The sequence below is a fragment of the Oncorhynchus nerka genome, linkage group LG10 (assembly GCF_034236695.1).
Source record: "Oncorhynchus nerka isolate Pitt River linkage group LG10, Oner_Uvic_2.0, whole genome shotgun sequence".
Lineage (NCBI taxonomy): Eukaryota > Metazoa > Chordata > Actinopteri > Salmoniformes > Salmonidae > Oncorhynchus > Oncorhynchus nerka.
Window position 1 is genome coordinate 57,453,700 of NC_088405.1, and position 12,038 is coordinate 57,465,737.

At 42.5% G+C, this 12,038-nt stretch overlaps 1 protein-coding gene across 1 annotated transcript in view; it reads left to right on the top strand.

Moving 5' to 3' along the window:
- LOC115135703 (protocadherin-1-like) overlaps window positions 1-12,038 on the top strand; it is a 101,858-nt gene that overhangs the window by 15,300 nt on the left and 74,520 nt on the right. The gene's annotated exons all lie outside the window — the stretch shown is intronic.

Here is a 12,038-nt window from a genome sequence, read left to right on the forward strand (position 1 = left end):
ATGGGTTCATTAATCTAGCTGGTGAACGGAGGAGGTGAGGTAGAGGGCGAGGTTCATGTCTGAGTGACTTACTCTTACACTTCTGCTTGACCTCACGCCCTGTGGTCCGTACAGGTCACATGCTCTTATCTTACTGCACTGCACTGCACTCCACTTCACTTGGCTTGGCTCTGACCCTTCTACCATTGCCATGGAAACAGAAATATTAATAGGCTCAGAGAGGATTAGAATGCAAAAATAAATTAGGGAGAGTATGTCTGTATGTCTCTGTGTATATATGCGTGCTTGCTTGAATGACTGATTGTGTGTGTGTGTGTCTACAAGTGTCTATTAGCTTAACCTGACCTGCGCGGTACAATATGTTCATGAAATTATCCTATTATTCAAGGGAAATGTGTGACTGGGCTCTGAATATGTGTGGGACACTTTGAGGATAAGGAAGCTTATCTCCAGAACCCAGTCAGTCACCACTGGTTGGCTAGTGGCTGGTGGGTAATTTCAGCAGATGTTGCCTGACAGCTTGGACAATTGCGAGCCCCTGTGGGTTCAGAGAGTCAGTAGTGTGTACAGTCACCACTGTCTCAGTGATGGACAGCATATACGAGCAAAGTGACAATGAACTGTAGCCCTGCAGTGGGTTTGCATGTTTGGGTCTATGTGAGTAAGTCTGTGTTTCCAGGTGGGCTTTGTGCTTGGGTTGTATTTGAGGACATACATGTCTAATCTAGCTATATGCTACTGCTAGTGTCTGTGCTGTGTGCACCTGTGCATCAAGCTAGCCTCCTCACCTCTCTCTGTTTGCGTTTCCCTGCATGAGTGTGTAAAGTGTTTCAAAACATGTGTGAGTTGATGGAAAGGTGCCGTAAAAACACGGGCAGATGTTAAAACTCATGTGACATACCTCAGCAGATGTTACCTCATGTATGGCATCCCCTCTCACATCAGGAAGAACAGATTGACCAAAATAAATAATAAAGTTGCTGCCTATTGGAGTGACAGATGTGGAGTGGAGAGCTTACTCTAGTCAACCATGCTGGTCTAAACAATGACTCACATTTTCAGTGGGGATGTGCTCAGGTGTCTGTGACTAGAACTGAGCTTCTCAATGATTCTTGGCAGTGCTGAATGTAAACACACTGGTGCTACCATTCGCTGTCAGCACATATTCATATCTCTGGCAGTTTCACCTCTTTTCTTTTTAGACCTAGCTCCAATAACTGGATGTGGGAGGGTGTTTCTCAATATGCATACTACCATGCTCTGAGCATGAAAATTGGAGCACGGGAGTGTCGTAGTATGTCCAAATCAAGGTACAGTATGCGAAACGGAGCACGGCTAGCACTTCTCTAATGCGTACTCCGTTTCTACATATTTTGCAGCATGCATCAATTCAAGCTTCAACAGAAAGTATGCACAGAAAACTTACGCAACCAAGTAAAAAAGGCCGGACATTATTTGAGCTGAAGTGAGAGACTTCGGAATGAAATGTTGCCTATTCACATCTCATATGATGCCTGACACATTATCTTGATACCTGCCTACAATAGCTATGGACTTGCGTAAATTGCAAGCCCATAGTAAGTCAATAGGGCTAACTGACTAGCTACTACTGTTAGCTAGCCAAATAGCCACAAAGAATTATTAGCTAGCTAGCTACCCATGAAGAATATACCCATTCATTTTAGGTCCTGTTTGCCTGTTAAACTATATTAGCTACATTAGTTAGCTACATTATTATGATTCACATATAGCTAGCTGATAGTTAAACTTTTGCTTTGTGTATATCTTGTTTCGTCTCTATTGCGATTGTCCTGGCTGGAAGAAGGTTCAGTGAATGGGTAAGTCCATAGTAAATCAATAGGGCTAGCTAGCTAGCCACTAAGAATTGGCAGCTAGCTACCCACGAATAATGTACATCTAACTTGAATAACATACGTTTTAGGTAATTTGTGACGGTTTAACTAGCTGGCTAGCTAGATTATTACGATTCACATAGAGCTAGCAGATAATTATGAAGTAAAATATTTGCTTTGTGATATGTTGTTTTTTCCCTATTGTTGCCATTGTCCTGGCTGGAAGAAGGTTCAGTGAATGGGGAGATGCAGCGAGAGTGTGAGTGCTTTACAAATGTAATGTTTTATGCATTCTCCACACTCTTATCCTCACAAGAACGTACTCAAGAGAACATCCTTGGAGAATGCACTTACAGCATGAGAATGTGGAGCAGGGTAGTATGCATATTGAAAAACACCGGTAGTGCACAAAACATTAGGAACGTAGACTGACCAGGTGAAAGCTATCATCCCTTATTGATGTCACTTGTTAAATCCACTTCAATCAATGTAGATGAAGGGGAGGAGACAGGTTAAAGAGGGATTTTGAAGCCTTAAGAGAATTGAGACAGTTTCCCGTGTGTATGAGGAATGGTCCACCACCCAAAGGACATCCAGCCAACTTGACACACCTGTGGGAAGCATTGGAGTCAACATGGGCAAGCATCTCTGTGGAACGCTTCCAGCACTGTGTAGAGTCCATGCCCCGACAAATTGAGGCTGTTCTGAGGGCAAAAGGGGGTGCAACTCAATATTAGGAAGGTGTTCTTAATGTTTGTACAATCAGTGATCAAGTAAACAACCACTTAATTTCCCAGTGGCGTGTTCTGGTCTGGACAGAGCTGTGTGAAGCCTATGGCTATGTCCCCAATCCAAAGGCAGCTGCCTGATGCCTACCTGCCTCACCTACCTTTGTAGGTAGCACTTTTCCAGTAGGCAACTGCTGATTGGGATGGGATTCTAAGGCAGCATCCGCGAGACATTTAGTTACATTGTAGCCACTGTAGCACCGTGAGCAACTAGTGCTAGCAATTCAGTGAACAACTATCCCAAAATGGAAATATCTGACACAAATAAAAAGTAAACAAGTTACAAAATGTATCTCCTCAGTGCCAGTTCATGAATTAAGTTGACACCAACCAGAATACTTAGCCTACAGTATAGGGTCCTCCTCTAGCATATTGCTTGGTCTGCAGCTCCATCTTTGTGGAATGTGGACATGACAGGTAAGCTTGCATGCATGATACAAACTACAGTTTTTTGAGATAGCTAAGCTATTTTACTGACTGTTTAAGAATGATTAATAGCCAGAATAGTAGTGTTTCACTGTGAAGCTATTACTGCGTTAGAGCTGCTAATGTTTTATTCTAATGAGTAGGCATGCATTGTGATTCCTAAACTATCACACCCGCACATATTGTTAAATGACTCTGATCTCAAGAACGAATGATTTTATATTTGTTGATAACTAATATTGAAAGGTGATATGATGCAATCTAACTAGATTAGAAAGCTACTTCATCCGAATGTTAGCTAAATGCATTGGATACCCCAAAAATGTAATGGCATGTGATAAAGGATAACATGTCCAATATAATTATATAAATGCATATCAAACAGGAATATACAGTGCATTTGGAAAGTATTCAGACCTCTTGACTTTTTCCACCTTTTGTTAGATTATTGGAAAATTGATTAAATTGTTTTTTTCCCCTCACCAATCTACAAAAAATACCCCATAATAACAAAGCATAAACTGTTTTTTAGAAATGCTTGCAAATATATTACAAATAAAAAACTGAAGTATCACATTTACATAAGTTTTCAGACCCTTTACTCAGTACTTTGTTGAAGCACCTTTGGCAGCGATTACAGCCTCGATTCTTCTTGGGTATGATACCACAAAGCTTGACACACCTGTATTTGGGGAGTTTCTTCCATTCTTCTCTGCAGATCCTCGCAAGCTCTGTCAGGTTGGATGGGGACCGTCGCTGCACATTCGGAGCCTTGTCCCGAAGCCACTCCTGCATTGTCATGGCTGTGTGCTTAGGGTCGTTGTCCTGTTGGAAGGTGAACCGTCGCCCCAGTCTGAGTTCCTGAGCGCTCTGGTTCAGGTTTTCATCAAGGATCTCTATACTTTGCTCTATTCATCTTTCCCTCGATCCTGACTATTTTCCCAGTCCTTGCCGCTGAAAAACATCCCCACAGCTTTTCTGCTGCAACCACCATGCTTCACTGTAGGGATGGTGCCAGGTTTCCTCCAGACGTGGCGCTTGGCATTCAGGCCAAAGAGTTCAATCTTGGTTTCATCAGACCAGACAATGTTGTTTCTCATGGTCTGAGAGTCTTTAGGTGCCTTTTGACAAACTCCAAGCGGGCTGTCGTTCCTTTTACTGATGAGTGGCTTCCATCTGGCCACTCTACCATAAAGGCCTGATTGGTGGAGTGCTGCAGAGATGGTTTTCCTTCTGTAAGGTTCTCCCATCTCCACAGAGGAACTCTGGAGCTTTGTCAGAGTGACTGTCATGTTCTTGGTCACCTCCCTGACCAAGGCCCTTCTGCACTGATTGCTCAGTTTGGCCGGGAGGCCAGCTCTAGGAAGAGTCTTGCGGTTCAAAACTTTTTCTGTTTAAGAATGATGGAGTTCAATGTGTTCTTGGGACCTTCAATGCTTCAGAAATGTTTTGGTACTCTTCCCCAGATCTGTGCCTCCAACACGATCCCGTCTCAGAGCTCTCCGCACAATTCCTTCGACCTCATGGCTTGGTTTTTGCTCTGACATGCATTGTCAACTGTGGGGACCTTATATAGACAGGTGTGTGCCTTTCCAAATCATGTCCAATCAATTGAATTTACCCCAGGTAAACCCCAATCAAGTTGTAGAAACATATCAAGGTAAATGTGAACAGTGTAACGTAAACAGGATGCACCTGAGCTCAATTTCAATTCTCATAGTAAAGAGTCTGAATACTTATGTAAATAAAGTATTTCTGTTTAATACATTTGGAAAATTTTCAAAATACTTATTTTCACTTTGTCATTATTAGGTATTGTGTGTAGATTGATGAGGATTTTTTATTTATTTAATCAGTTTTAGGATAAGTTTGTAATGTAAAGAAAATATGGAAAAAGTACTTTCCGAATGCACAGTATATTCAATTAAATGAATGCAGCATTGTAATATTATTGATGTCTTTCTCTTGCAGAGGATTAGTCAGATGAACTGCAGTCACCAGATGCCCAAGACTCCAAACATGTGGAGACATCAGCACTTGTCATTTTCAATAAATGTTAACATTTGCATTGGTTTTCCTGTATCTGTGCGTGAGTCCTTAAAACACATGCCATTGTACAAAATAAGCAATACCCAAGTGAGGGACATCAATGAGATGAACTTCCAACATACATAAGCTTGTTCAATACGAGGGCACATTTTGTCATGACAACCATAGGTTTTTGTTTTTATAGACAGGCCAGGAGTTTACAGGTTTTTTTGTTTTTATAGACAGACGAGGAGTTTTCAGGTTTTTGTTCCCTAGCCCTTCACTAACCTATGTCAACTAATTGTGGTCTACATTGGAAACTTGCACACGGTGCATACCCCTGGGACAGAAAATCACATCTGTATTTTAGAATGAGCTTCAAAAGTTACAATTTCCTGACAAATCTGCATGCTAAACCATAACATGGGTGAATCTATTTATCTCTAACATTGGGATGGTGCACACTCCTGAATAAAATCCTGGAATATGGTGATTATCCTGTTTGCTGAGAGGTTCCCGACAAATTATTTACATCTGTAGGGTGTCCGGGCGGGATGTCCTTCAAACCCGGAACAAGCAGAGACGAGGGGGGAGAAATGAACCTCACTGCTCAAATATCAGTGCTGGTTCAAGTTGCTGAAGCAACAACTACCTTTTATTAATGTGCAATAGTTTTGCATATTTTTAAGCTTGATCAAGTTGTTTACACTAAGAGTAGAATAACTTAGCCTCTAGTGTAAACTAGTAACACCAACCCAATGGGGCAACAAAATAGGGGAAGGGAAAGTGACGAGAGAAAGTTAGCTAACGTTAGGTAAACAGACACTGTATGCAGCTTGCTAGCAAAACAGAGTCATCAACGGAATGCACAAATTATTTGGCTGGCTAAAAAGCCTAGTTTGAACAGAACACAGCTGGCTGCATTTCCTATCGTTTTCATCAGATGTTGTTAATAAAATGTCTTATCTCCAAACAAGTCCAGAAACGTTTTCTCCTGCCAAGCCATTGCAATGTGGTGCCCACTTTAGTCCCCGAAAACAGATGGGAAAACATTATTTGCTGCATGTCTTCAGCTGGCTAGAAAGTTCACCAATTCATTATTTAAAAACTGTCTGGGTCTTCACAATTGACACAATGCTCAATCTATGATTAGGCCTAGTTAGTTTACATGTTCACCTCTAAACAACCGATAAACAGGACGAAATCGACTACTAGCTAGCTATCGCTTCCAGGGTGTTGACAATGGGCTGATAAACACCAGTTGATAAACATCATATGAAAGTGATCTGTTGATCATTTTAACAACATGTTGATGTTAAATAAACATTATACTTACAACATTAAGTTATTCCTTATTCTTCTGAGAAATGTTTTCCCAAGTGGGGACAACATTTGGGGAATTTTGGGATGCTGCCTTCAAAATCACCCCAATGAAGGCACCTTAGAAGGCAGCATTTTAAGTTACTTTAGGATTGGTACATGCCAATTTTGATGTCCTGCCTAGAAATTCTGCCTCAAAGGGCAGCATTCTTGTCGATTGGGACACAACCTATACAGCTTACGTGTGTTTGTGTAAGTGATTGAGGTTGACGTTAAGGCAACGTGGGGTCACGAGGTTGGGTTCAGGGATGCATTTATAGGTTTTCCCAACGGGTTCTCCCTCACTCCGAATGTGTGAAATTACATGACGGTTGCCGGGGAGACCATTAGCTTACATTGAGCCCAGTGTTGATAATTAGCCCATTCAGGCCAAAGATTGGACACCTTTTTACATAGCATTTTAATGATGTGTCCCTCCTCCTTAGGAGAGAAAGAACCAGTGTGAGAGATATTAGCACACAGTGAAAGATCAAGGGAAAGGCCTTCCCAGTTCATTTTTAAGTGGGCGTGATGAGCGCTTGTGAAGCCGTAAATCTGTACTTAAATTAAATCCACACAATTAAAATGCCTTATTAGTCAGAGATAGCTGAGTGTTGTCCCCCTGTGGGGCTCCGCCTTCATCTCGGCACTGCAGTGGGCAGCTAGCTAACTCCATCTCCAGCCAACCTGAAGGATTCTCACAGAGGATTCAGGGCTAGCCTTAATTAACCCTACTTCATTGTTCAACTGGCCATACACTGGATGAACTCTAGGCATCCCTGTGAGCTGGGATTAACCCAATTTGGGTTCGCTATCTGAGAGGTGCAGAGATGCATTTCAGGGGGCGAGGCCACAAGCAGAATCTCCTCATCTCCACAGATGGTTTACAACACGGTCATGGCTAATACTCCGTTTCTTGCTGTCTTCCTGAGACCTCAGAAATCCTCAGATCAGAGCACATCCATGATGTATTTAATTGCAGTCGTTCTCTCACTCTCTTCTGCTCCCTCGCTTATTCTCTCTCTGTTTTTCTCTCCTCTAACTATTTCTCTCTTGATCCATCCATCTGGAAGTCACCCTTATCAGACACATAGTCACGCACCCACACTCAGACACATGGTGCAGATTCATCTTCTCCTATCTGATTCAGAACACTCCAGACACTTCCCACTCACATCCTCTATAGCAGAACTTAGTCAGGGAACAACGTAGAATTAGGAGGAAGTATTTGGTAGCAGACGAAGACCCGCCTTCACCCTGAGGGGAACAACAGCAATTATCTGCAAATATTTTGTTCGTAGATACTGGAGAGACATGTCCCACTGAGGGAAATCCACCATGTAATGACTAATTCTAATACACCTGGAGCTACAGCAAGCCTCCCACTGGGGTGATAGAGTCAACACAGTGAGGACAAGGAAGACAGCCGAGAAGCAAACAACTTCAATTAGCACACTGGCTCTAATGAAAGTGGGGGTCTTTGAACCAGGACAAAGGGATTGATTTCATTGGCATAGGATTTTTAGACAGAGTAGTCTAGGTTTGCCATCTGAGATTGCCTGGCCTGGCCTTGCATTAAGGGATTAGCAAGTGTGCAACCTCTCTGAGATGGACTTGTCTGGGCTGGGTGGACTCTGAGACGGTATGTTGGGTGTGAATGGTGAGAATGTAAAGTGAAATCACAGTGCACTCTGCGCTGCCGCTGTGTTGAAGTGGGCAATTTAAAGCTAACTTTCCCTTGATTACCTGTTAAAAGAGATTACAGCTGGAGACCAAGTGAGACACTCGGGGGCACATTCAATCCAAACCAAACCCACAGGCTAGCTAGAGCAAACCTACAGATGGGTTGCCATATAACATATACAGTGGGGCAAAAAAGTATTTAGTCAGCCACCAATTGTGCAAGTTCTCCCACTTAAAAAGATGAGAGAGGCCTGTAATTCCCATCATAGGTACACTTCAACTATAACAGACAAAATTAGAAAAGAAATCCAGAAAATCACATTGTAGGATTTGTAATGAATTTATTTGCAAATTATGGTGGAAAATAAGTATTTGGTCAATAACAAAAGTTTATCTCAATACTTAGTTATATAGCCTTTGTTGGCAATGACTGAGGTCAAACGTGTTCTGTAAGTCTTCACAAGGTTTTCACACACTGTTTCTGGTATTTTGGCCCATTCCTCCATGCAGATCTCCTCTAGAGCAGTGATGTTTGGGGTCTGTTGCTGGGCAACACGGACTTTCAACTCCCTCCAAAGATTTTCTATGGGGTTGAGATCTGGAGACTGGCTAGGCCACTCCAGGACCTTGAAATACTCCTTCGTTGCCCTGGGCGGTGTGTTTGGGATCATTGTCATGCTGAAAGACCCAGCCACGTTTCATCTTCAATGCCCTTGCTGATGGAAGGAGGTTTTCACTCAAAATCTCACAATACATGGCCCCATTCTTTCCTTTACACGGATCAGTCGTCCTGGTCCCTTTGCAGAAAAACAGCCCCAAAGCATGATGTTTCCACCCCCATGCTTCACAGTAGGTATGGTGTTCTTTGTCCTCCAAACACGACGAGTTGAGTTTTTACCAAAAAGTTATATTTTGGTTTCATCTGACCATATGACATTCTCCCAATCTTCTTCTGGATCATCCAAATGCTCTCTAGCAAACTTCAGACGGGCCTGGACATGTACTGGCTTAAGCAGGGGGACACGTCTGGCACTGCAGGATTTGAGTCCCTGGCGGCGTAGTGTGTTACTGATGGTAGGCTTTGTTACTTTGGCCCCAGCTCTCTGCAGGTCATTCACTAGGTCCCCCCGTGTGATTCTGGGATTTTTGCTCACCGTTCTTGTGATCATTTTGACCCCACGGGGTGAGATCTTGCGTGGAGCCCCAGATCGAGGGAGATTATCAGTGGTCTTGTATGTCTTCCATTTCCTAATAATTGCTCCCACAGTTGATTTCTTCAAACCAAGCTGCTTACCTATTGCAGATTCAGTCTTCTCAGCCTGGTGCAGGTGTTTCTGGTGTCCTTTGACAGCTCTTTGGTCTTGGCCATAGTGGAGTTTGGAGTGTGACTGTTTGAGGTTGTGGACAGGTGTCTTTTATACTGATAACAAGTGCAAACAGGTGCCGTTAATACAGGTAACGAGTGGAGGACAGAGGAGCCTCTTAAAGAAGAAGTTACAGGTCTGTGAGAGCCAGAAATCTTGCTTGTTTGTAGGTGACCAAATACTTATTTTCCACCATAATTTGCAAATAAATTCATTAAAAATCCTACAATGTGATTTTCTGGATTTCTTTTCTCATTCTGTCTGTCATAGTTGAAGTGTACCTAGGATGAAATGTACAGGCCTCTCTCATCGTTTTAAGTGGAAGAACTTGCACAATTGGTGGTTGACTAAATACTTTTTTTGCCCCACAATATGGCACCTGTACACAGAAAAACATGATTCTGGCAATACCACTAATGTATTCATATCTGTGACGCAATGGAATTATTTTCCCTTTTCCCCCAACCATAACCTCTGTTGATTTGATCAAATTACCTGACTTGCTTGTTGATGCAATTGGGAAATAATATTAGAAAGCGACACTCCCAGCATCTATCTGAACCCAATGGAAAGCTGAGCCTTTGGTTCCCTGTGTTCTCTGCTCACTTCTCTGCAGACAAAGATGCTTTCTGCAGGCTGCCCATGGTCAGATTCCCACTTTTATGTAAACATTTAATGAGAAGCTCCTTTAGGTAAAGCTGTGTGGAGGCTCAGCTCCCTGATGGCATTGCCTTTAGCTCAGATATTTTATCACCACACATCCCAGCCTCCTTACCTTCTGCCAGGCAGATTAGTGCTTTTATCAATAAGCAGCTTACCGCCAAGCGTCCCTCAATAATGTGCCATGGTATTTTCTCTCCTGCTGCTATAACTCTGAGGCTCCTCTCTCTTCCCCAGCTCCCTCTCTCTATGTCTTCCCCTCTCTCTCTTGCACTCTCTCCTCTCTCTCACTTTCCCACTTTCTCTCTGACTATTGTTAACTATCCTCTCATCTGTAAGTGTGAGCAGTGTGAAATCTCCCTGTGTGTAGTTAAGCAGGGTTTGGCTAATTGTAAAAAGATTGTCTTTTTCTGAATGCCAAATCACTATCATGTTTATTTATAGGCACAATTGGCCCAGCGTCATCCGAGTTTGGCCAGGGTAGGCCATCATTGTAAATAAGAAGTTGTTCTTAACTGACTTACCTAGTTGAATAAAGGTTAAATAAAAAAATTAAATAAAAAAATGTAGTCAGAGTAATCGCTCCCACCTATCTAGTGTGGGACTTGATTAAGATAAAAACCCAGACTAGACTGTCACTAACCAAGCAGTGGGATGGTCAAACCAATGGAAATGTACAGAACCTCCAGAATGTTTAACATTGTATATTATCTTTGGAAATGTTAACATAAGTTTCCCATGCCAATAAAGCCCCTTGAATCGAAATGAATTGAGATAGTCTACAGGTCAGATAAGGAACCCAGACAGAGCCTGGGAGAGACACTAGGAGAACAACAGCAGACTCATCAACATACAACAGACCCATAACCCCATTAGAGGTCCTGTATAGAGCACCAAAAAATACATTAGGAAAGTGTACACCTTTAATGCTACTTAGCCACAGAGGTGCCCAGTTACACAGATTCAATCAAGTTTATTTATTTAATTGTAGATTAAAATGTCATGTTTTGCATAATACCCACGTCAGCCAAAGGCCACATTTCATTGGAAATCTTTAGACCCAATAGATTTGTATCCGTTCTGCTGTGGTTACACGAGGCTCATTTCGATACATCATTATTAGTATGATAATTCCAATTTACACAATGTTTCAGTAGGTTAACAGAGACATGGATGTCAGCAATACTTGTGAAGTTGATTTTATCGGTAACCGTTATGCACTGATTCATTTTTCCATGTGTTTACGGTGTTTCTATCTCTGAATGTTTAAGATGGCGCCGGAGCAGAAGGCAGACGGCAGACTTTTTTATGTGCCCCCAACCGATTGTGTTTTTTTGTTTGTTTATCTGCGTCGTTTGTACCTTCTTTTTGACCAAAAATAACTTCTAGACATCAAGACTGCGATTACTCACCACCGACTAGCAGAATCCTTTTTCTTCTTTCACTACTCTGATAAGCCCGAGGCGGAGGATATATGGCTCCCTCGTGAACAAGCCCCGACCCCAGTGATCTGCGTGAAGAGGAGACGGAGAAAGAGAGGCCGGAGACCGGGCTACCTTCTGTGAAGTCGGAGGCCATCCAATAAACCCCCACTTCCCTCAATTCTACTAGTAAACATGCAATCTTTGGACAATAAAATGGATGAGTTACTGGGAAGATTAACTATAAACGGGATATTAAAAACTATTGCTCGCCCGAGGTAGAGTTTCGCGTGATAAGCTGCTGGCCACACTACCTACTGAGAAAATGTTAGCATTGAATGAGCTGTATTCCGCCATGAGCAAACAAGAAAACACTCACCAAGAGCCGGCGCTCGTAGTAGCTGGGGACTTCAATGCAGGGAAACTTAAATCAGTTTTACCTCATTTCTATCATCA